The following is a 23,460-nucleotide window of genomic DNA, read 5'->3' as shown; positions in this document are numbered from 1 at the left end:
AAGAAAAGGTTTTCTTAATTATTGATTTTTTTTTTAAAATTCCATTAAAACTTTTTAACCCTTCTCAATGTTAGGATCTCTATTTCAGATTTTTTTAAGATTACAAATTTAAATATTTTCAAGAATTGCTATTACGATTCAGTTTAGAATCGGGCCCCCTAATAATAATTTTAACTAGTAGGGTACATTATTACCCCATAATATAATACATGGTCCAGTTAGAATATTATGGGGCAATATTAAAGGGATATATAGGGCTATGTCGTAATACAGAATATTGACATCGAATTTCATCATTTTAACGCTATTCTTACACACTATTAAATATATATAGGGCAACACTGTGGGCCCCCTATTAGGCTTAAAATTACTTCTTATACACACTAGTACCCGTAATATAATAGGTGGTCCAATTTGAATATTATGGGTAAGTATTAAAAAATGAATACGGCTATGTTGAAAGACAGAATAATGAGACTATAAATATTTCCTCCGGTAGTGTACACTAATGACCGGCGATAAAATACGTGGTCTAATATAAATATTATGGGTCAATATTAAGTGGAGAAATATTAAATTATAATTTGTGAAATTTCCGTTATCAGTATTTTCGCCAAAATAATTGCGAAACTAAAATCTATTAAAAAAGGAGAATGGAAGAAAAAAATTATAGAACATATCACCAATAAATTTGAAATTTGACCACTTATGTTTTAGCAATACTTAAGTACACTAGAAATTTCCAAATTCACTAAATAGGGGGGAGGGGGTGAATAAGATACCTACTGTAATGTCGACGAACTCTATTTTTTTACCAGGTGTATTTACTTTTCAGTGATGTACAGTACTAATCTAACAGTACTCGTTGCATGCAGTATGCATGCATTCAAAGTACAAGTTCATTTCCTTTTACTATAATAAGTAAAGATTCATTCCTGTAGGGTTTGATCGATCGGACAAATTTAAATGAACATTTGTATTGAATTGAAAATCCTCAAAATTTTAATTGTAAACTCATAACTCTATCCTAATCATGATTCCATTTCTGCGCAGAGGTCAACTTTACATCTGTGAATCCTTAATCATTTTACTAAGTTTTTTTTAATTTTAATTAATTAATTTTTTAAAATTTTTCTTTTATTTCTTTTTTTTTTTTTAAATTGCTGGTTACCATTTTTCTTGTTTTGACATTTCAAATTTTGAGCAATTTACTTTTTCTGTATGCTTTCAAGTCAAATTATTAACTATGAACATAAATAAATAACAGATGTAGAAATTTTAAAAACTCCAAATAGCTCAATTCTTTCTTAAAAAAATACCAATTAATTCAATTCTTAAAAAAATACCAGAGGTGCCAACATTCCATCAGAAGTTCGATAATTCAATAAAATATGCAGTTAGCGTTTAAGGAATGCAAATTTGCGCAATTTTAAAGTCTATATTATAGTTAACTCTTTAAATAATAAAAATTTACATTAATTTACTGTTCTACAAGAGACTATAATTATATTAATTTACTATTAGACTATAGTTATTATATTGATCCTCACCTAATTGCAATTTTTATTTAAAAAAATTATTGGCCGTTTTTTGGTGAGAAATAGCAGGCGAAGAGAGCAATACAGGGGCAGAGCATACTGACGACGACATTTCGCTTGAAGATTAGCAAGCGGTCTATCTAAGTGTTTCTCTACACTCTTAAGTTACAGTAAATCCACACATCCAACAAAATATCTCAGAAGGTAACAGCATCTTTATGGTGGATAAAACACTTCGGTGTAGGAACCCTTCAGTTCCACATTTTCAAGAGGAGATTTCCAGAGATAATAGCGAATGTTCGAACTGCATGAAAACAAAAGGTTTGGTGCAAAAATACGCAAGAACCACAGCATTTTAGAGGGCATCTGCACAAGTTGGCGATCAAACAGTTCTAAAACTGGCTCAATTATGGCGAGTAGCTAAAGAAGTCGCTGTCACCCGGGATTTAAACTAAATTCTTTACCATTCTGGGACCAAAGTTCTTATAACTGCAGAAAAAAAATGATCGTGGATCAGTTGCAAACAACAAAGTTTTGATAACGCTTGGTGGTTTAAGAGGGGAAAAAAACGTATTTTACACTGATTATTAATGAGATTCTAAAAAAGTAAATTTTTATTACTCAACCATAAAATCGAAATTTTGACTGTGAAATTATAATTATTATATATAGATAAATGCAATAGTTGGCCCCTCTGGTTTCAGTCTTTTTTGAAAAGAACTTTTTTTATATACATTATTTGATTGAATATAAAAAATTCAGTGGGCATATAAAAATTCGAAAATAAATACAAGTTGGCACTTACGTTATGAGATTGAAAAAGACAATCTTTTTTTTAAGTTTCCAAAACCTAAATATTTCTAAAGGAAATCCTCAAGACATGTAGCAAGTGAGACATTTAGGAACATAAACTAAAATTTAAATATAAATTTAATAAGTAATTTTTAGAATTACTTCTCCCACAACAAAATATCTAATATAATTTCAACAAAAAAAATATAATTGTCTCCATTAAGAAAAAACTAATTCAAAAAACATTAAACTCATTATAAATATTGAGTTCAACAGTTCTAACTTATATTGAATATAAATAATTTATTTTAAATATTAAGTACACGGATTTTAAATTTTCTAAGTATTTAATATGAAGATTTAATATTATTTTAAAATTGTTGAGGTCTCTAAACTGTAAAAAATACACCTGGACAATTTATATAGAAATATTAATTATTGAAAACAAATAATTAAATATTTGTAGATTTGTTTACACTTCTTTATATGAAAGAAATATTGGTATTTTAAAGTTTTTTTTTTTAAATATATATAAAATATAATCAATAAATTCTTGAAATTAAGTTTGTTTCTTAAATAAATCAAAGTATTTGTAATTTAAAAACACAATTCACTTTTTTTATAATTTTGTTTCAACTTTGCATTTAAAATATCTAAAATCGTCTAAAGTACAATGCTTTTCTTTTTTATTACAAACTGAAGATAAAAAGAAAACTCAGATTTTTACATTCAAATCAAGCTTGAACAGCCTTCATTTCGATTCATTTTATGTTAGCGTAGTAACGCGTGCAATAGGATCAATTAACTAAAGTTTGGGATTTCAATACTTGGTTCTGAAATTCCTTTTTATTCTGTATAAAGGTAAACTCACTAGTTTTGAGGTGGCTTATTCGACAATTATATGAAAATATCTCTCCGTGTGATGATCTAAACTACGTGTTTTGCTAGATAAAATTACGTCAATTTTCACTTTAATTTGAAATTATATTTGTGATAGTTCGAGAACTGAAAGTTATCACAATTTTTATTCATAGAAATATCTACAACTGATCTTTGTATTAAAAGCTTTGTTAGTTACAGAAGTATTTTTTAGTATTCAGTTAAAAAAATATTGTTTTTTATTTACTTTGAGAAGATATTTCTTTTGAAAGAAATAATCGTTCAATACTAAATTGATATCTTTTGCGTTTTAGTAAAAACATTACTGACTCACTTCGGATGCACAAATGCTGCTTCATAAATCTTTTTTTACGTAAAAGAAACGTGTCTCTGATTTGTTTTTTCTATATTAGAAGCTGTCAGGATCCTGATTCCCCTCCCACGCATTTGATTGACCCCTGACCTGAGGGTCAGAAGGTAAGGGACACGGGAAGTGTCGTCCCCTACATTGGGGTTATTTAAAGGATTGGGATTATTTAAAGATTGCGTTTTTATATGTCAATAGCGAGCTGAGTAAACAAGGTTCTTGGATTATTATTATTTAGTAGTGATTATTATTTATAATTTCTATGCTATTAAAAGGAAGAAACTTTCTTTAAATGCGAAAAATTTAATTTCTCGAATTAAAATATTTAATTGGCTAATAAGATTTGCCAAAATATTGATAAACTATTTAATTGACTAATAAGATTTGACCAATAAAACAATCCTTTATTTTTTACTTCAATTCAAGAGCATTTTGATTAATTAATTTTAAAATGCACTTTTGTATTACGTGATGTGATTTTTTAAAAAAAATCATCACGTTTCCCCAATCTTCATATATTTTTTTTTCAAATCTATTTTTTGATTTAATACTTACCTCATCTTTTCAAAGTGAGATTGTGGTATTCCTCGGCTTTGAATATATTTGTTTAAAAGAATTTTAATTTTATGCAAATATGTTTCTTAGTTGACTGATAAAAAAAAGCATTGTGTCTGAAACATTGTTGTTTAATTTAAAATAACCATAATTGCCATCAGTCAAAAAAGGCTGTTGTATCCCTACTAATATGAATTACAATAAAATTTTATTTTATAAGATTTTTTAATTCACTGTGAGCTCTTTTCTCATATCTATAAGATAAATTTCATTTCAATGTGGTAAGTGCATACCATGTTCTGATTTCGCACTTTTTCTACTTTTCTCCTTTCCATCTTAATTATTAATTCCTTATTAATTGATATTAAGCTAATTCAAAATAAATTACATAAATTAAAATGAAAGGAATGATTATAAATAGTTAACAAATCTTCAATTAATAAAAAAACAAAACAATTTTATGCATATAATATATATATTGCAATTTTATGTATAAGTTATTTTGAATTTATCATATGTTTTTAACTATTTTTAAAAATAATTTGCTAGTTTCTTTTACATATTAGGAAGTCTGTCATAGTGAAATGTTTTAAATTTTCGCTGTGAAAAAGAGAATTAGCGAACGTTTTTCTCCTCTTTAAAAGCAATTATATAATTTTGTGCTTGCACTTATTAAGCAGTTTATATTGCTATGCATACAAGTGAAATACTGTGTCCTTTTGATTTTTTCTCGTTTAAGCGAATGAGAACAGTCATGAATCAAATGGGCTAATAAAAAAAATAATAAAAAAAACATGGATCTATGAAGCCCTGGTAAAAAGAACAGCAATATCTGTTAAATAAATAAACCTTTTAGATTTGCTATAATATTAGCAAAAATAAAGTCGCACATTTGAGTACAGAATATGAAACAGGATAAAAAAAAATTAAAGAAAATAAAAAAACTTGGATTTACGATAAAATTGACACTTAAGCACATCAAAAGTACTCGCTTCGAAATTTGCGAGTAGTTATAATATCGTATTTAAAAGATTGGGATTTTAGGAAACGCGTAGTAAACCAGCAAGTTCTAAAAGCAACTTACATTAACTATGAAAAGGTATCGTAGAACTTTAAAAGGCATTACATTAATTCGAAAGTATTACGTTATTCTTTTGCTGCGTTAAAAATATTGAGAAAAGTGATCGAAAAACTTCATTGTAGATTAGACGATTCTAAAACTTCAGTGCACTACTTAAAAATATCAGTACTTTACTTTAAAAAAAAAATCTAAGTTTTTTATTACAATCTGGGGTTACCGCGGGTAGCACATCACTATACGACGACAGGGGTAAACAACTTGCGCCAGCTGGTGAGTCACTTGTTTTGCATCCGTATCATATAGTATATCATTTTTGAAGCACGCACCCCTTTCCCGCAAAAGTAAAAAAAAAAAGTTTCCTTTATAATATTAGTGTAATTACCTATTGTAAATTACTTACCCTGATGGATAGTATCACGTGATAGCTCATACCAAGCAAATTAAAAGACTATAATATGAGCATGTTCTTTATAAAACTGTATGGGTAAATTAAAAATAACTTTTTCGACTTTAATTATTTGAATGTGTAGAAATGCTAAGAAAACACGTTATAACAGTTTACCACCTTATCTCCAGCGCAGCATTTTGTGTTTGTCCTGGTAAAGGTCAATATGAGTAAAAATATTTAGAATACATAAATGACTTTCTTTATATTTAAAATGTATGTGTGAGGACTAGATTCGATTTTAAAATTTATGTTTCGGAAGTAAATAAAGACACCAACACCAAATATTATTTTACTTACATCCACCAGTATATGAATAACCTGCATTAATATTAATTACAATGAATACTTTGTTTTAACTGCAGAATTAGAACCAAGATATTCGGTACAGGGAATAATCAATTCTCTTGAGTTACACCATTTTAACAGATAGTCGCTTCTTAAACTGATACGGAAAAGTTAATTCTTTTTGTAGTCTGTATAACGACTTCCTGTAGATCCCAGATCATTATGAAATCCTCCGAAATGAGGTTGAAGAGCGTTGTTTAATTCGGCTGGCAAGTCTGGGGCACCCCCGATCCCTTGTTGTATACACTGTAAATAGAAAGTACATTATTATTACCTCTTCATAACACATTTTTTACAATTATAGAATGATAACAAAGACCTCCGCTTCTTGGTTTCGTGTGATAGAGCCATTAAATAATAACAACAAATTAATAATAAACTAAGCAAAATTGTATAAACTTTCAAAAATCACAAAAATGAAAACTAAATAATATAAAAAAAAGAAAAATCTAATTCTAGTATTTAAGCAAAATTAATAAATCTATAAACAGAAATAAATAACTAAATAAAATAAAATATATAAATGAAATAAAATAAAATAAATAAATGAAATAAAATAAATAAGAAAAACATTATAACTAAACTAAAAAATGAAAAGAAAAATTAGACTAATATTTTGCCAAAATTAATTGCAATAATACAAAACTTAATACAATACAAACCTAAAAATTTATTTCAGGGTCTTGGCATTATACACTTCGTAACAAAGTATATTGAATTAAAATAAGTTCACAATGATATTAAAATAAATTTTAAGTAAGATAATAGTTTTGGGTTTTAATTTGAAAAATTAATGATTTGTAATTCGTCGCAACTTTCTAAAAAATCAAAATAGTGCAATTTACTTAATTATATTTTATTGTTTTATTTGACAGCTGGCAAGTTAAACAATTCCGTCAGCAATTGAAATTTGAAAAGTCGAATGAAACAATGATATAAATCTTCCCTCGATACAATGTTAAATAGTTAAAAGGTTTAATTATTTCGAACAACTTGACATCTTCCCCCGATTCGAAAATTTTGAATAGATTTTTTATTCTTCGATTCAAAATCTAATTTAGATATGTTTTAAGATATACTTAGGACATATTATGATAGAGTTTATATTATACACCCATTAATTTTTTTAAATATTTTTTACTTAAAATTACGCAAGTTATATGATTAATTCTTACTGCCTTCCTCTATCTTTCCTGTCGTCTTAACAAAGTAAAGAAATAAATTCGATTTCTAATAATTTTAATAAGTTAAATTGTTTCAAGCAGTAAATCGTCCAAAATTATTTCAATTCTGGAGTTAAAAAAAATCATTGTCGCGGTATAATTGAACATTAATGATAACACGATGAACATTAATGAAAGCACGATAAACATTAATGAATTAACTCCTTACTGCGAAATAAAAACAATTTCTATTTAAAATTTATGAAAGAAAACGTATATTAAAACTATTTTCTGAACATGATATTACAGCTATAAAATAATTTAAAATTCAAAAATGTATATACTTTATATGATTATTAAGAAAAACCTAAACTTAGAAAAAGAAAGAATTTTTGATATGACAATTCTAAAATTAGCACGGTTGTGGAAATTTTTTTACAATTTTCCATTTTTAGTATTTGCTGTTAAACAAAATAAGTCCTACCGACCATTTTACTGCTATAAAAATACTTTGTGAATTGTGCTAAAGTTGAAAAATAATATTACAAGGTTCTTTAAATAAAAATTAAAAAACTTCATTTTTTTTTTTAAAAAAAAAGGCAACTTTCTTAAAGATAGCGGGAGAGAATAAGTTTGAACGTCAAGATATAATTGCAACTCATTAATTTTTTCTCCCTTTAAAAAGCAAAGTAATCTGTTGTAGTTTCTTTTTTCCTTTTTTTTTTGAGTTGCGCATATATGCATTTACTTTTCATTACTCTAATAGGAAACAATAAAAAGATAATCAATAATTTATAATCATTTTTTCGAAGAAATAGAAATGCTTACTAAATAGTCAGCTGTTTTGCATCAAGTAATTCTAAAGCAGCAGAATGTATCTAATTTCTTCATAAGGTTTAATTTTCAACTAACTAGCAATAATTCTAAGCTTTCTTTTAATAAAAACTTGACAATAATTCAAAAAAAAAAAAAAAATAGTGGCTTTCCTCTCCATGTAACGCAAATGCAGGTTAGTTCCACCAAAAAGCCCTCCATTCGCAACTAAACATTTTTTGTTTCAAATCACTCTTATTTTTCTCATTCAAATCTGGCTGGTCTTGAAAATGGGTGCCTATATTTGAGAACGCTAAACATTTGCTTTAAACACTGGCAATCTCAGAACTTGCTTAACGTAAATGACTAGTGACATGAATTTTCGAGGGCCCAAAACATGTCGATTTTTATTGACATCTTCATATTTTTTGAAGTTAAATGTAATTTTTCATTTGTCCACTTTAGAGTCTTGGTATTATCAACTTAGCAACAAAGTATATTGAATTTAAATAAGTTTACACGTAAGTTTTATGTAAAATTTTGGCTCCTAATTTGAAAGAATAATAGCTTATAATTCGTAGAGTCCTTGTGCCGTCGAGCGAATCGAGATAATTTTTCATGGTTTTCCTTTCCTTGTAACGCAAATGCAGGTTAGTTCCACTGAAGTGAAATTTCGCCCGATACTTGATCCAAGAGTTCCCTTGTCTTCTGGATTGCGTTCGAGTGAGGAATATATCGTAAAATGAATACATTTTACTTGAAAAAAAGTGTTTTAGTTATAATAGTTAGAATAAAAAGTAGTAGTAATAATAAAAAAGCAATTATTGTTTTAACTTTTCGTATAAGAAGCTAAGTGCTGTAGGGAAGTGTAAGAGTTCAAAAGCGAGAGTATAACAACTCGAAATTTGCCTACATCGACCACAGTGCCGACGAGTCCCTGTGCCGCCAGGCTAAACGATGAGGGGGGGGGGGAGTTTTGATGGTTTTCCTCTCTATGTAACGCAAATGCAGGTTAGCTCCATCAACAAAGTCCTCCACGAAAGCATGTTTCTCCCAATACTCGATCCAGGAGCTCCCTCGTCTTCTGGATTTGGTTCAAAATTTCAAACGGAGTTGAACATTAATAGTCGTAAACCCAAAAATTGGGTCGGCTGTTAATACGACTGTTATAAAATAGAATAATTTAAAAATGAACGTTTAATTTAAAGAAAAACCTAAATTTACTTACTAAAACAATTGATTAGGATAATATGGAAAATATAATCTACTTGATTATGTAGAGAATAAGATTTTGAAAAATGTAAAAAATATAATTTAATAGTTTGCAAAATAGTTAGCTACGAAAACACACAATTATGAGATAAAGTTTCATAAATATAGGGATACACACCTTTACTGCACACGGGCCACATGCGGGCTGAGCAGCAACCGTATGTAATTTTAAGAAATGAAATGAAACAAATTTTTTTTTCTCTCTCCTTTTTTTTTTTTTTTTTGAAGATAAAAAAAAAATGAGATAGTTCGTTTAAGTTTTTGACACACCCAATCTCAACCAATGTAGGTTTTCGATCCCTTTTTTTCCATGATTATCACAACGGATTTACGCATAGTTTTGAAAATACCATATTTTTAACACGACATTATTACAATACACGAACGAATTTTGAATTCCAGTTGTCGCTCTCCATATGTGCCAAATTTATCGTAAATTCAATGCTTTCATGTAGTTTCTGAAATTACGATTTTTTTTAAAGATATTTTACGTCTTGAACTTTTGGAATGGGGCATTTAAATAAATTCGTTTTTGACGCTCTTTATTTGCGCAAATTTTTTAGCAAATTTAAATTACTCATTTTCCACGAGATTTTTAAAATTTTGATATTTTTTGAGCGATATTATTACGAATCGCTCATTAGGATAATCAATTATGACGTGGTTTATTTGTGCCGATTTTGTAGCAAATCAAGCTATTTATAGTCACATGATTTAAAAATCATACATCGCTATTCGTACTTACGCGTTTTAAAAATCATACGTTTTTATTCTTCTCGCAATTTAAAAATCACACATCGTGATTCGCTAAAAATCACGTTCCGTATTGACATTAACGAGATTTAAAAATCATCCATCGCGATTCGTATTCATGAGATTTAAATTCGCATATCCCGATTTGTATTCTGGCGTTTAAAAAATCATACGCTGTTACACTTCTCGTAATTCAAAAATTATACACCACGATTCGTACTCACACGATTTAAATACCCCATTGCGATTCATATTCACGCGTTTTAAAAATCAGACTTTGTGAGTCTTCTCGCAATTTATAATATCAATTTCGATTCGTATTCACGCGATTTCAAAATCACACATCGTCATTCTTTTTTACGAGATTTAAAACTCAGTAAAGGAAGAGCACCATTTGGGACAAATTTCCAAAACTGATAAAGTTATCTGCCCAAGTTTAATATAGCAGAGAACAATAGCTTCTGTAGAAAGACTGTTTTCCAGAATGAATTGGGCGTGTTCAAGATTGTGGAGCAGTCTTTAAACAAAATCATTAAATTTTCACTTAATTGCCCAAAAAAGCTATCAGACAATTACATAGGAAATATTAAAACAAAAAAACATTTTATTCACTTTTAAAGAGATTTTCAAACGGTTAAAGCATTAAATGAAATTCTTACCAGATCCATTTAAGAAAAATGACGCAAAACCTACAATTCCCCTTCATAGCTATAAAGGCTGCAGTTAATCCTGTGAAATGCAAAGAAAAAAAGAAATTTTTAAATGAAATACTCAAAATTTCAACTAACACAACAAAATAAAAGTTTATTTAGGACACTGGTATACTACATATGTGACTAACTGTAAAAAAATAGTAGCTGGAAATATCAGACTAAATAGTATCCAATAGGGCCACAATTACGCAAAGTCGAACCCTGTTTATGGATCCCGGGACAAATTTTATTGAGGGCCAAAAACAGTCATAAAGAGACCCTCAATTCAAAACTCTAGTTTTAACAGCTTATAAACAAATTCTCGAAGAAAAAAAAATTTCTACAAAAATTATTAAAAAAAAAAACTACATGTTTTTCAAAAAAGTTGGAAATAGCTGTCAGGAGTTCCGAACCTTGGAATAGTTATCCCTGTCTTCATTGTAGACAGGGCCGGATTAAGCGTAAGCGGGGCCCTAGGCCATACAAATTTTTGAGGCCCTTAGATTAAATTTTTTTTCTTGTATATTTTTATTTATTCAAACATAAAAGCATTTATATTTGAATACGCTTTCTTAAATGAAAAAATATAAAAGCATTTATATTTTTTCATTTAAGAAAGCCTATTTAAAATTAAAATAAATAATGATAAATTAAATTTTACTTTATTTTGTTAAGTTAGAACTGAAAAAATTATCGTATTTTATTAATATATATTTGAAATTGATATTTTTTGAGAAAATCATTGTTTTTCTTAATTTTTTAAAAATTATTTAAAATTTTTTTTTTTAATGGGGCCCTTAATCATTGGGGCCCCAGGCCATGGACTAATGGGTAATCCGGTCCTGATTGTAGAAATTCTCGGATCAAACTACTGTAAAAAGCACACCATCACTAAGGGTGCTGGTATATTTTGAAATCAAATCTCTAGTGAAGAAGAAACATTAAAACCTGTTTGATTGAAGTTCGAAGGTGTTTGGAATAATTTCAGATAATTTGGAATAATTCAGAATATGGTAAAATTTACCATGTTCCTGGCACTGTGTTAGCACCAAAGAACTCAATAATTTTAACCGAAACGCTAAGAACCATAAAATATGGTTTTACAATGTATGCTAAAATAAGATAAATTTGATTATTTTATCACGATACTATTTTGGATTATATATTATTTTGGAGGATCCGCAGATGATGTTTGATTTTTTGTCGGTGAACGGCCTCCTGGACTTGATCTAGCCTTGTTCTGGGCCAAGAGGAATAAGTACCACCACTATGATGCTCACTACGTGCTCTTGCGCGCCGAAGCCTATCAATTAAAAATGAAAACTGTTGCCAACGCGAGAAAAGAAATATCATCGATTTTATTGATACATACGTATTAGCGTTTTATATAATATAGACTAGCAAATGCCTGCAGCTCCGCCAGCTTACGTTTTTATTTTCTTTGCGTGTTAGGTTTTATTTTGTAACAAAATAGTATTTTTTCGCTGTAAATTGTAGCCTAGCAAGTGTGTCAACTCTGTAGCTAGCTAAACCTCCAATTTTATCTGTGTACAAGGTCGCGGAGATTTGTTGCTTAGTTTTTACGTGAAAACGTAATATACAGACAGACCAGGAGGTTTATATACAGACCACTACTATGGTTTTGTATACAAACTTATTTCCGCTATTATAATATTAGTAACGGAGTACGGGTTTTATAGTGCACTATTTTATTCCATTTACAAATTAATTAAATTAAATTAGTTTGAATTTAATTAATAAATGTATAAAATGAACATGTGTTTTTTTTCCTAGGTGTTTCACAGTACACTTCACTACAGTTAGAAATTTAAATTTTTTACAGTGAGTCGCACTATACCAGCTGTCAAAAATACATTTGAAGTTGATGAATTTACAAAAGATCAATATCAGGTAAGCAGAGGGTCTACCCAAAACTGAAAACCATGGCAAGGGGTCTAAGAGACAAAAAAGTTCAGGAACCACTGATTTAAAGAAAAACCTAAATTAAATTACTAAAACAATTTATTGGTATATTATATAGGCAGTAGTGTAGAGAATAAGATTTTGAAAATGTAAAAATACAATTATATAGTTAATAAAACAGTTAGTGGCAAAAACACGCACGGGCAGGTAATTAAGAGATTACGTTTCATAAATGGGTGCATTTTTAAACAAAAAAATGCTTAATTAGTTTTAAAGATATGACTAAAAACGTAAAAAGTAAAATTAACATTAAAGGGTCAAAACTTTCATCCGCTCTCCAGTCTGAACAATTAAGGTCACAATTTCCATATTTTAAATCCAAATATGAAAAAAAATATATATATATTCAGAGAAAGTACGATTTTGTGTCCCATTTCGTAACTTACTTAATACGTAGTATATTTGAGGTCACCCTTAGTAATTATTGAGACTAATACTTGGAAATCCGATCATATAAGAAAGGAAATCATATAGGGTGATATCCATTTTCACCCATTGGCAAAATGGGTCTTGTTTTGAATTTGATGGCGTCCACACACTTTTCAACTGTGTTCAAGAGTAAACAGTGCGCATGCGTTACCATGGCGACCGCTGTTGTTTTTATTTTCACTAGCAGACATTTTTAATGCATTTGCATAGTAATAATTTAAAATATTTTTATATTCTTTTTATTATTAACGTATAATGACTGGTTTTACCGGTGATTTCAATATAAATAAGAATGCTGAAGAAGGAAAAGTATTTTGAAACTCGTACATAGGCAGGATATGAGAATCAATCCGACGACAAACATCATTGGAGACCCATGATTTGGAATGTTGTGGCGTTTCACGGAGTCAATCCAGAAAGAAAAAGCATTTGAGCAATAGGTTACCAGTAATCGTAATAAGACGATCACAAATTTTATTTAATATTTAAAAATAATATAGTCAAGAACATCCACGTATGTGGTACGTGTAACTAAATTTATGACAGCGTTCAATAGTCGAGTGAAATCTCATAGCATTATGAGTATTTATTTATTTTTTTTTTCTTTTGTACTTGAACACTACCATAAATTATGAATATAATATATTCCTTGATAAGTTAATTAATTATAGTTTACAAAAAACATAAATATTTGTTTAAATTTCGTAAAAACATAAATATTCGTTAAAAATTCTACCACTTAATTCAAATGTTCAATTAAATTATATTCGTTATTTAGAATAAAATACAGGGTTATTCATAATTCCCTCCGCCTGTAAACGCCATTTTTCTTTACTACAACTGGCTTCAGTGGTACATGCTACTGCCATCTACCGGCAACTGCTTAAATTAAAACTTGAATACTTTCGGAATAATTACATATATTCTTTTTTGCCACATTCATCTTCGTTTTTTAAATATAACGCTTCGAAACCCCAGAGGGAATTATGAATAACCCTGTATATATAAACAGGTTATTTTAGTATGTTTTAATATATCTACATTCTAGTCCGTGCAACTCAGTTTCAATTAAAAGAATATTTCGATCTTATTAATTCAAAACTGAAAAGTAAACTTCGAATACAGTGTTTTATGATAATAGTGTTTTATGGTCATATGCTTTGGGGAAAAGAGTTAAAATAAGAGTAACTGAAAAATGGTTTCACACATAATAATGAAAATGATGATTGTTAATCGTTTTTTTACAATATGATTGCTTTTGTACTTTTATTTTCACTTACTGTTTAAAAATTATTAAACTGGATAATAAAATTTGTTTCTAATAAAGTGATTAAAATTTCATAAATAACCTAGGAAATATTAAAACATTTTATTCAATTTAAAGAGATTTTAAGATGGTTAAAGCATGAAAATAAAATTCTTACCAGAAAAGTGGTGTTGTATACAAATTCTTCTCCTTCATAGAAACATAGAGGCTGCAGTTAATACAAAAATATCCTGTAAAATACAAAAAATCCTGTAAAATAATCCTGTCCTGTAAAATACAAAATCATACATAATCCTGTAAAATACAAAAAAAAAAGAATATTCAAAATTTCAAATATCACATTAAAATAAAAATTTATTCAGGGCACTGTTAAAAACTATGTATTGAATATGTCACATGTGGCTAACTGTAAAAAATAGTAACTAAAAATAGCAGCAGAAATAGTATCCTCAAAAACAAATTATAGTAGACTAAATAGTATTTTGTAACGTATCAAGTTATATAAAGAAACAATTATTTTTTAAAATTTTTTTTTAATAAAAACCTCAAAATCAAAAGCTAAAACTATTCTCTAAAAAATCAACTGCTCTCTATTGCTCCATTAAAATCTCGTGCTTTCAATTTTAAATTATAGCGTTAAATGTTTTGTTTCATTTATTCATGCTTTTGTTATCCAGATATTTTATAATATTTATAACTCCTTTCCATTTGGAAAAACTTTTCCATAGAAAGCAAAGGAAAAGTCATTTATGAACTTATTTGTGTTCTTTAAACTTTAGGTTGAAACCAATGTATTACGTAATAATCAAAACAATTCACTTTTAAAACTAAATTTTCTAATTGTCAAATAAAATGCAACATTCAATTTTTACATTAGAAGTGATGTACAGTCCGCAAAAAAAAAAAAAAGATATCACCCTGAATAACTTTCGTTCTAATGATCGGATTTTCACGAACGAAAAGTCAATCTTAATGGTTCCTGGGGGTGACCTCAAATATGCTAATTAATTAGTGCTAACTATTAATTAAGTTACAAAATCAGATAAAAAAACGTACTTTCTCTGAATAAACATATATTTTTTCTTACATATTTGGATTCTTAACCTTCAAAATATAGGGGGTAGCCGCAATCTGGGAAATATGGTCCCCATAGTTTGGCCAGGAGAGCGATCCAAAGTTCGTACCCCTTAATGTTAATTTCACTTTTTACGTTTTTAGTCATATTTTAAAAACTAATAAAGCAATTCAAAGAAAATTTCACCCAGTCATAAAACTCATTTACCCAAAGATAATTTCACGAAAAAAGTAATTTTTAATAATTGTTAATTATTTTTTATTATTTAATTAAATTAAGGATGAAAAATTTTTGAATTATAAGGTATGAATTTTTTTATACCATATTAATCTACATATTTTTCAATTGAAAAATCTAAAGTTTCAACTGTTTTTATTTATTAGAAGCTGAGAAAAATTAAAATTAATTATTTAAAAAAAAATAATTTGGCGACAATGAAGAAATGATTAAATGGAGCGATTAATATTAAAATGTGATAAACTTGCGAGGAACTAGCATAAAATTTCATTCATATTTTTTTCGCTAATAATCGTTTGCTTATCTTTTCATTTTTATTTTCTTAAGCTATAAAATACGATGTTTCTTTTTTAGTCGTCTAAAATTCTATTTGCAATTTAGTAAAGAAATTTGAATAAAACATTTTATTGAATAAAATACATTTTATTCAGAGAATGTGGAGTTTTATAAAAGCATGCTTCTGATAGAATATGATTATACAACAGATTGTGCTTCTTTAATGTGATTATTTTTTATTTTTTAGTTTTTTTTTCTCAATAACTGATAAAATTTCAATAATATACATACGAATGAATAAATTTGGAATAAAATATTCATCAATTTCTTGAATATATATTTTATAAATATTAATAAAAATACGTAGTCAGCATTTTTAAGCATCTCTCACAACATCGCAAATTTCTCAAAATCTTATAGGGTAAACTAACCAGTGAAGGAATACTTAAGCTTAGCTTGTCTTTAAAAAAAAATCATAAAAATTTCAAAATTTGTAATTTTAGCTAAATGACGAATCTGTTATTAAATGCATGTCGACATATTTGTTATTAAATGCAAATTATGTAAAAAAAATTTAGATAACTTACATAATATTGTTTTAAGCTTTTGTTGGTTTAAATAATAAGTAGTAAGATAACCAAGTGAAGGAACAGTTCTTAAATTGAATAAACACTAAATTTTCCAGTGAATGAACACTTAATTTTGAGAATGTTTGATGCTCGTTAGGAATCCTTAGGCCACACAGATATCTGTCGCCCTGTAGATGCCTGAATTGACGGATGTTAACACAGGCGGGCATTAGGAAAAAAAAATCTTTTAAGTTTTCGTGCCCCCATTTCAGTATCTTAAGGGCCTTACGAGCTCTGTTTAAAAAGAGAGTATCATATCAGATATATATATATATATATATATATATATATATATATATATATATATATATATATATATATATATATATATATATATATATATATATATATATATATATATATATATATATATATATATATATATATATATATATATATATATATATATATATATATATATATATATATATATATATATATATATATATATATATATATATACATATACCTATATACCTTTATAAAAGGTGATATATATATATATATCACCTTTTTAAAAATCATTCATTGTGAGTCTTGAAAAATCGATCTCAATTCGTATTCACGCGATTTAAAAACCACATATTGCGGTTTTTATTCACGCAATTTTAAAATCACTCATAACAATTCGTGTTCAAGCGATTTAAAAATCGAACATCGCTATTCGTATTCACGGGGCTTAAAATAAGGAAAAAAACACCATCTGGGACAAATTTTCAAAACTGATTAAGTTATCTGTCCAAGTTTAATACAGCCCACAACAATAGCTTCTGTAAAAAGACTGTTTTTCAGGATGAAAAGTGGAGCAGGTCAGATGATTAAGTATATAAAATTATCACAATATTTGAAATAGTATCTAAATAGTTTTTCATTATTAAAGAAAATCATTTCCTTGAAATAAATGTTTTCTTTCTTCTTCTTTTTTCTCTCCGCCCCTGCCTCTTATAATTTATTTAAAATTAATGTTTTAAAGATGGAGTATATTCCATACGAAATGTTGAATCTTATTTTGCGCTGAAAGGGCTTTGTTTTCATTTTAATAATTTTTAATCTCACAAACTTTCTTTAAACTTAATAAAATAAATGTAAGTTAAATATTTAACTAAACAGAATATCTTTAAGAAAATTTAATTCTATGATCATTAAAATTTTTTAATATTAAAATTTGTATTTAAATAGACTTATGTATTGTAGTAAGATAAAAAAAAACACGAATGTTCCCACTGTTTTTATTTATTTTAATTTATCTGAATTTTTTTTTTCCTGATAAACTTATTCTGATTTTCTGATTCTGTTTTTTTTCCCCTAAGTAATAAGTTTTGTCGTTCATTTCAAACATTTGAAAGTTTAATTTTATGCTAACATATTACAAGGTTAACTGATAAAAAGAATTATGTGCCTAGAACAATGACGCTTATATAACAATTACTACCTATAATTGCTCTCAACATGTCTGCCTAAAAACGTGAGCATGCTGCCGTTCATTGCTTAATCTACAGCGCATGTGGCCCTTCACTCAAAAAGGTTGTGCTCCCCTAATATAAGGGTGCATTTTTTTTTAAAATTGCTCAATTTTTTTTAAAATATATGACTAAAAACGAAAAAAGTGAAATTAACATTAAGGGGGTCAAAACTTTCATCCATTCTCCTGTCTAAACTACTAAGGGCACAATTTTGAGGTTGTGTCAATCTCTTATATTTTGAATGTTGAGAATCCAAATACAGTCAAACTCCGCTATAGTGAACACGGTTTATAGTGAACTCCTGGATATAGTGAACGAAATGTTCGGTCCCGTTTTTGCTATACACGTATAATGTTATTTTTTGCGGATATAGTGAACTAAAAAAGTGAGGAAGTTGGATATTATGAACTTTTTTCTGTTTTCGACTGATTTTGTTTAATAATTTTGAAATGTCTACTTCACAATAAATACCTATACTGATTCTTAAAACCATCAATTGAGTGAAATGTAGTTATAAGCATTTTTTCTTGTTTGCTTCACTTTATCTCACTTTTCCATCCCTAAACAAAGGTCAACGCAGGCAGATGTATGGACAAATTTTCCCTGCTTCAGCCACAGATTACTAATTTTTTTTTGTACGTAAGACGAAGAGTAATAATAAAAAAAAATTCAAAATAAAAAATAATATTTTCAAAAACCACGTTTTTGTAGTGGAGAATAATAATTAAAAAAAAATTTGAAAAACGAAAAACGTGGGCGCATGAAATACATAACAGTAATGTTATATTAGTGTGTGTATGTGTGCTCTTGAGAATATGTGTATGTATATTTGTAATTGTAATCGTATCTGAATGTGGATGTGGAATATGTTTGTGTATATGCATATGCATGTGGATGTATATGTGGCTGTGCATGTGTATGAGTGAGAAAATGTGCATATGTATGTGTATATATACTGTTATGTATTTCATGCACCCCACGTTTTTCGTTTTTCAATTTTTTTTTAATTATTATTCTCCACTACAAAAACGCAATTTTTAAAAATATTATTTTTTATTTTGAATTTTTTTATTTTAAATTATAATTTTTTTAATTTTTAATTTTTGTTTTATATTTTTTAAAAGTTATTACTTTTCAATTATTATTCTTCACTACAAAAAACGTGGTTTTGTTTTCACTCGCATTTAATATATTCATTAAACACACACTAACGTCCCTACAAAAAACGTGAACTCCCGGTTATAGTGAACCGAAATTTCGGTCCCTTGAAGGTTCACTATAGCGGGGTTTGACTTCACTATAGCGGGGTTTTGTTAAAAAAAAAAAACAACATTCTGAGAAAGTACGTTTTTGCGTGACTTAATCATTAATTAGCATATTTGAAGCCACCCTTAGGATTGTTGTTTATTTACGTCGCACTACAGCTGGTTGCACAATGGGCTATTGACGACGATCTGGGAAGCATCTCTGAGGATGATCCGAAGACATGCCATCCCAATTTTGACCCTCTGTAGAGGGGATGGCACCCCTGCTTCGGTAGCCCGACGATCTGCTCGAGAAGTAGAGCACTTCACGGTAGAACAGTTTAACGAGGATCCATACCGCACACCCTCGGACCCTACGCAGACTTATCCAAGTGGTCACCCACCCGCACACTGACCGCAGCCAGTGATGCTTGACTTCGGTGATCTGCTGGGAACCGTGTCTTAAAGATCAGTCCACTGCGGGGTCACCCTTAGAAATTATTAAGATTATCACTAGTACTTGGAAATCCGATCATTAAAACAAAAGTCCTTATGGGCGATATTTATTCTTTATTTTTTCTTTAAACACTGCCTATAAATCATGATTATAATATTATATACCTTGATAAGTAAATTAATTACAGTTTACAAAAAATGTTTGTTTGAACGAGTTTAAAAATTTTATCACTTTATTTAAATGTTTAATTAAGTTACATCCGATATTTAGTACAGTTTTTAGAATAAAATATAAATAGGTTATTTTAGTATGTTTTAATACTTTTAATTATATCAACATTCTAGTCCATGCGGCTGAATTTTAATTGAAAAAATCTTCTTAATTCAAAACTGAAAAATAAACTTGGAATACAGAAGTACTTGAAAATACTGTTTTATGATCAGATGCTTTGGGGAAAAAAGAGTTAAAACGGGAGTAAATGAAAAATGGTTTTACACATAAAGAAAACGTAAATTGTTTTTTTATTTTATATATAATTTGATTGCTTTTAAATTTTTATTTTCATTTACTTAACAAATTAACAGATTGCACAAATTGCAATTTTTCACATATTTATTTATTATTACTTAATTTATATAACAATAGATTATGAATTTTGACACAAACATTTTATGAAAACAAAAAATAATTTTAATGTCAAAATAATTAAATAACATAACTGATTGACCACTTTTAATTCTATCTATATGCAGAAAATAACTTAATATATAGAAAAGCTAATAATTATTTTTTGTAATAAAATTTTAGGTTTTTGGCAATTGTCGGAAACAAAGTCGAAAAGCAGGGCTCGAAAAACCGCACGTCCTCGGCGGTCAAAAATTCCCCGCGGACAACAAATTTCTCGAATCCGACGTCCGCACGGACAGCCATTTTCCCGTTAATGTTCGCGATACATTTTCAATTTTTGTTATCTTACAAGAGTCAAGCACCTCACTTCTAAAATGACCCTCTAATCAAGAAATCCCGTTAATTCCTTCGTCAGACCAAATGCGCATGCTCACGTAATCGGTAACCAAAAGAATAGTTGATCTGTGCAGGTCTTAAAAACAAGAAGCGTTAAACGCAATTATGAACATCTACCTAAATGGAAAACCCCTTTCACATTTTTGTGCAGAAACCTCTGTAAATCATTGGCTTGATTGTGGAACTGACAAACGTCATATTTGATTAATTTAAAAAGCGCAGTACCCTCGGATAAATTGACATTCCAGATAACTTGACCTTTGTCGTTTTAATTATTTCATAAAAGAAATAAATTATTTCACAAAAGAAATACTAGGTTACTATTAGTAACCTAGTATTTCTTTTATTACTGTATAATGTAATCCAAGTACTTGTAATCCTAGTAACTACTAATTCATTGTACAATTTATATAAATGTTTGTAATAAGTAGGAGAAAATTATATTTTTATTTATTTAGAAGCTACGGGTAGGTTTCAAAGGAGGACGGGTACATTGTTGGACAAGCCGTACTCGGGGACGGGTAAAATTTCTGAGTTTTTTCGAGCCCTGTGGAAAAGGATTTTTATGACATGAAGGTTAAAGCCAGATAAAAGTTTCAATCGTCGAAAACTTGCATAACAGGAGTTATTTTCAGTTTATGAATACACTAATGATATACCACTCCAATACTTTCTTTACATTCAATAAATATTTTCAAAAAAATAATAAAGTCTTTCACGTTGATTAATATTTTCACAAATACTAATTACCATTATTAAATCTCCGTCTAGAGAATTTTTATTATTTTGAGTTCCATAGCCGGAAAAAAATATATGATAATATATTACCCTAATTCGAGAAATAGAGAAAGCCGAAAGGATCAATTTATTTTTATTTAAAACTAGCCGCTTAAGGCGGCCAGCTGTCCGCCACGCTAAAGGTTTTCACTAATAAAGTTTTTTAAAACATAGCAGGAAATCTGAAGATTAGTTGACAATTAAAGTGTTCCTGTCCTCCAATTTTGTCTTCATATCAAAATGAACAGCGACAAATATATCAAAGCGAAGCGTTCGATTTACGTATCGAATATGTTGCCACATTTTTAATACGAAAGTTAAACTTTTCTCCACTTTGATAAATGTAAACTAATGCGAACCTTACAATTAAATTATTAATTCCTTCGTATATTATTGGTTTAAGTTGTCGAAAATCAATATTTCAATTGTAAGGTTCGCATTAGCATACATTTATAAGATATATGCATTATTTTATAGTTTTTTGAATATGGCTCTTTGAAGACGAAAAAGCTTATGTTTTCTTACAAAATGACTGATAACTAAAAAACTAATCCAAATTTTTGAAAAAGAAAAAAAATACTTCTTCATTATGTCAAAACACAATTATGTGCCGAGTTTCGTGCCTAGGCAAGGCTTCTGGGGCGATATATTGTGATTACAGACACACACACAGCCGCGTTTATTATTATGTATATAAAAAACAATGTCTATTTTCGATTATATTTTATACTAATTAACATGTGCACAAGAAATATGCTTATTTTAACCTGATTTCATTTATAAATAATATTAATAGTTTGATTTTGTTTTTAAAGTGTTAAGTGAAAACTTAATTAATTTGAATAGTATTTTTTCTTAATATTTTGTTTAAAAATTATTAAACAGGATAATAAAATTTGTGTTTAATAAAGTGATTAGATTTTCATCAATTACCTAGGAAATATTAAAACATTTTATTTAATTTAAAGAGATTTTAAAATCGTTAAAGCATGAAAATAAAATTCTTACCTGAAAATGGTGTAGCACACAAATTCTTTCCCTTCATAGAAATAGAGGCTGCAGTTAGTCCTGTAAAATACAAAAAAAAAAAAAAGGAATATTCAAAATTTCGAATATCACATCAAAATAAAAATTTATTCAGGGCACTGTTAAACTACGTATTGAGTACGGCTAATTGTAAAAAATAGTAAGCAGATTTAAATAGTAGGCAGCAAAAATAGTAGGCTTTAAAAAATTAGCAGTAGAAATAGTATCCTCAGAAACAATTTATTGCAGACTAAAAAGTATTGCAACGTAATCAAGCTATATAAAGAAACAGTTCTTTTTTTTTATATAAAAGCCTCAAGATCAAAAACTAAAACTATGCTCTCAAAACTCAACTAATCTTTGATGTTCCGTCAAAATCTCGTTCTTTTAATTTTAATTTATATCGTTAAATGTTTTTTTTCTTTTATCCCTGTTTTTGTTAGTCAGATATTTCAGATTTTATAGCTTCTTTCCCCTTGGATGAACTTTTGCATAGAAAACAAAGGAAAATTTATTTATGAACTTATTTGTGGCTTACTTATTATTACTTATTATCAGGGTTTGCTAAGTGGGCCCACTTTGAAAAAGCCCGCCCGGGTTTTATTGGGTGGGTCCACCTTGAAAAAACCCACTTGGAACGATAAATTAAATTTTTTCAACAAAAAAATTTTTTTTTTATTAAAACTTACTGATGCACATTTAATTTTATATAATTTTTTGTGCTGCATAAATTTTTCAAATAGAGTTGCATGATTTATATGATTAAGTTTTTAATATTTGTAAAGTAAAGAAAGTGGGTTTAAGTGGGTTTTTTCAAAAACCAATATATTAATGAAATTAAATCAAATAGAAATTTAAGTAATATAGTCTGAAAAG

General features: G+C 28.2%; 1 long non-coding RNA gene across 1 annotated transcript; it reads right to left on the bottom strand.

Annotated features, from left to right (window-relative positions):
- Positions 1-5,943: 5,943 nt before the first annotated feature.
- On the bottom strand, positions 5,944-22,868 carry LOC147816077 (uncharacterized). Its single transcript, XR_015431026.1, has 4 exons — positions 22,567-22,868; positions 14,535-14,607; positions 10,666-10,735; positions 5,944-6,251 (listed from the first exon to the last, which is right to left on the bottom strand). It is a non-coding gene; the product is annotated as an uncharacterized LOC147816077 (long non-coding RNA).
- Between the last annotated feature and the right edge of the window lie 592 nt (positions 22,869-23,460).

This window comes from Parasteatoda tepidariorum, chromosome 2, assembly GCF_982258835.1.
Source record: "Parasteatoda tepidariorum strain Cologne lab strain chromosome 2, Ptep-v5.0, whole genome shotgun sequence".
Classification (NCBI taxonomy): Eukaryota; Metazoa; Arthropoda; class Arachnida; order Araneae; family Theridiidae; genus Parasteatoda; species Parasteatoda tepidariorum.
This window is presented reverse-complemented; position numbering and strand designations above follow the sequence as displayed.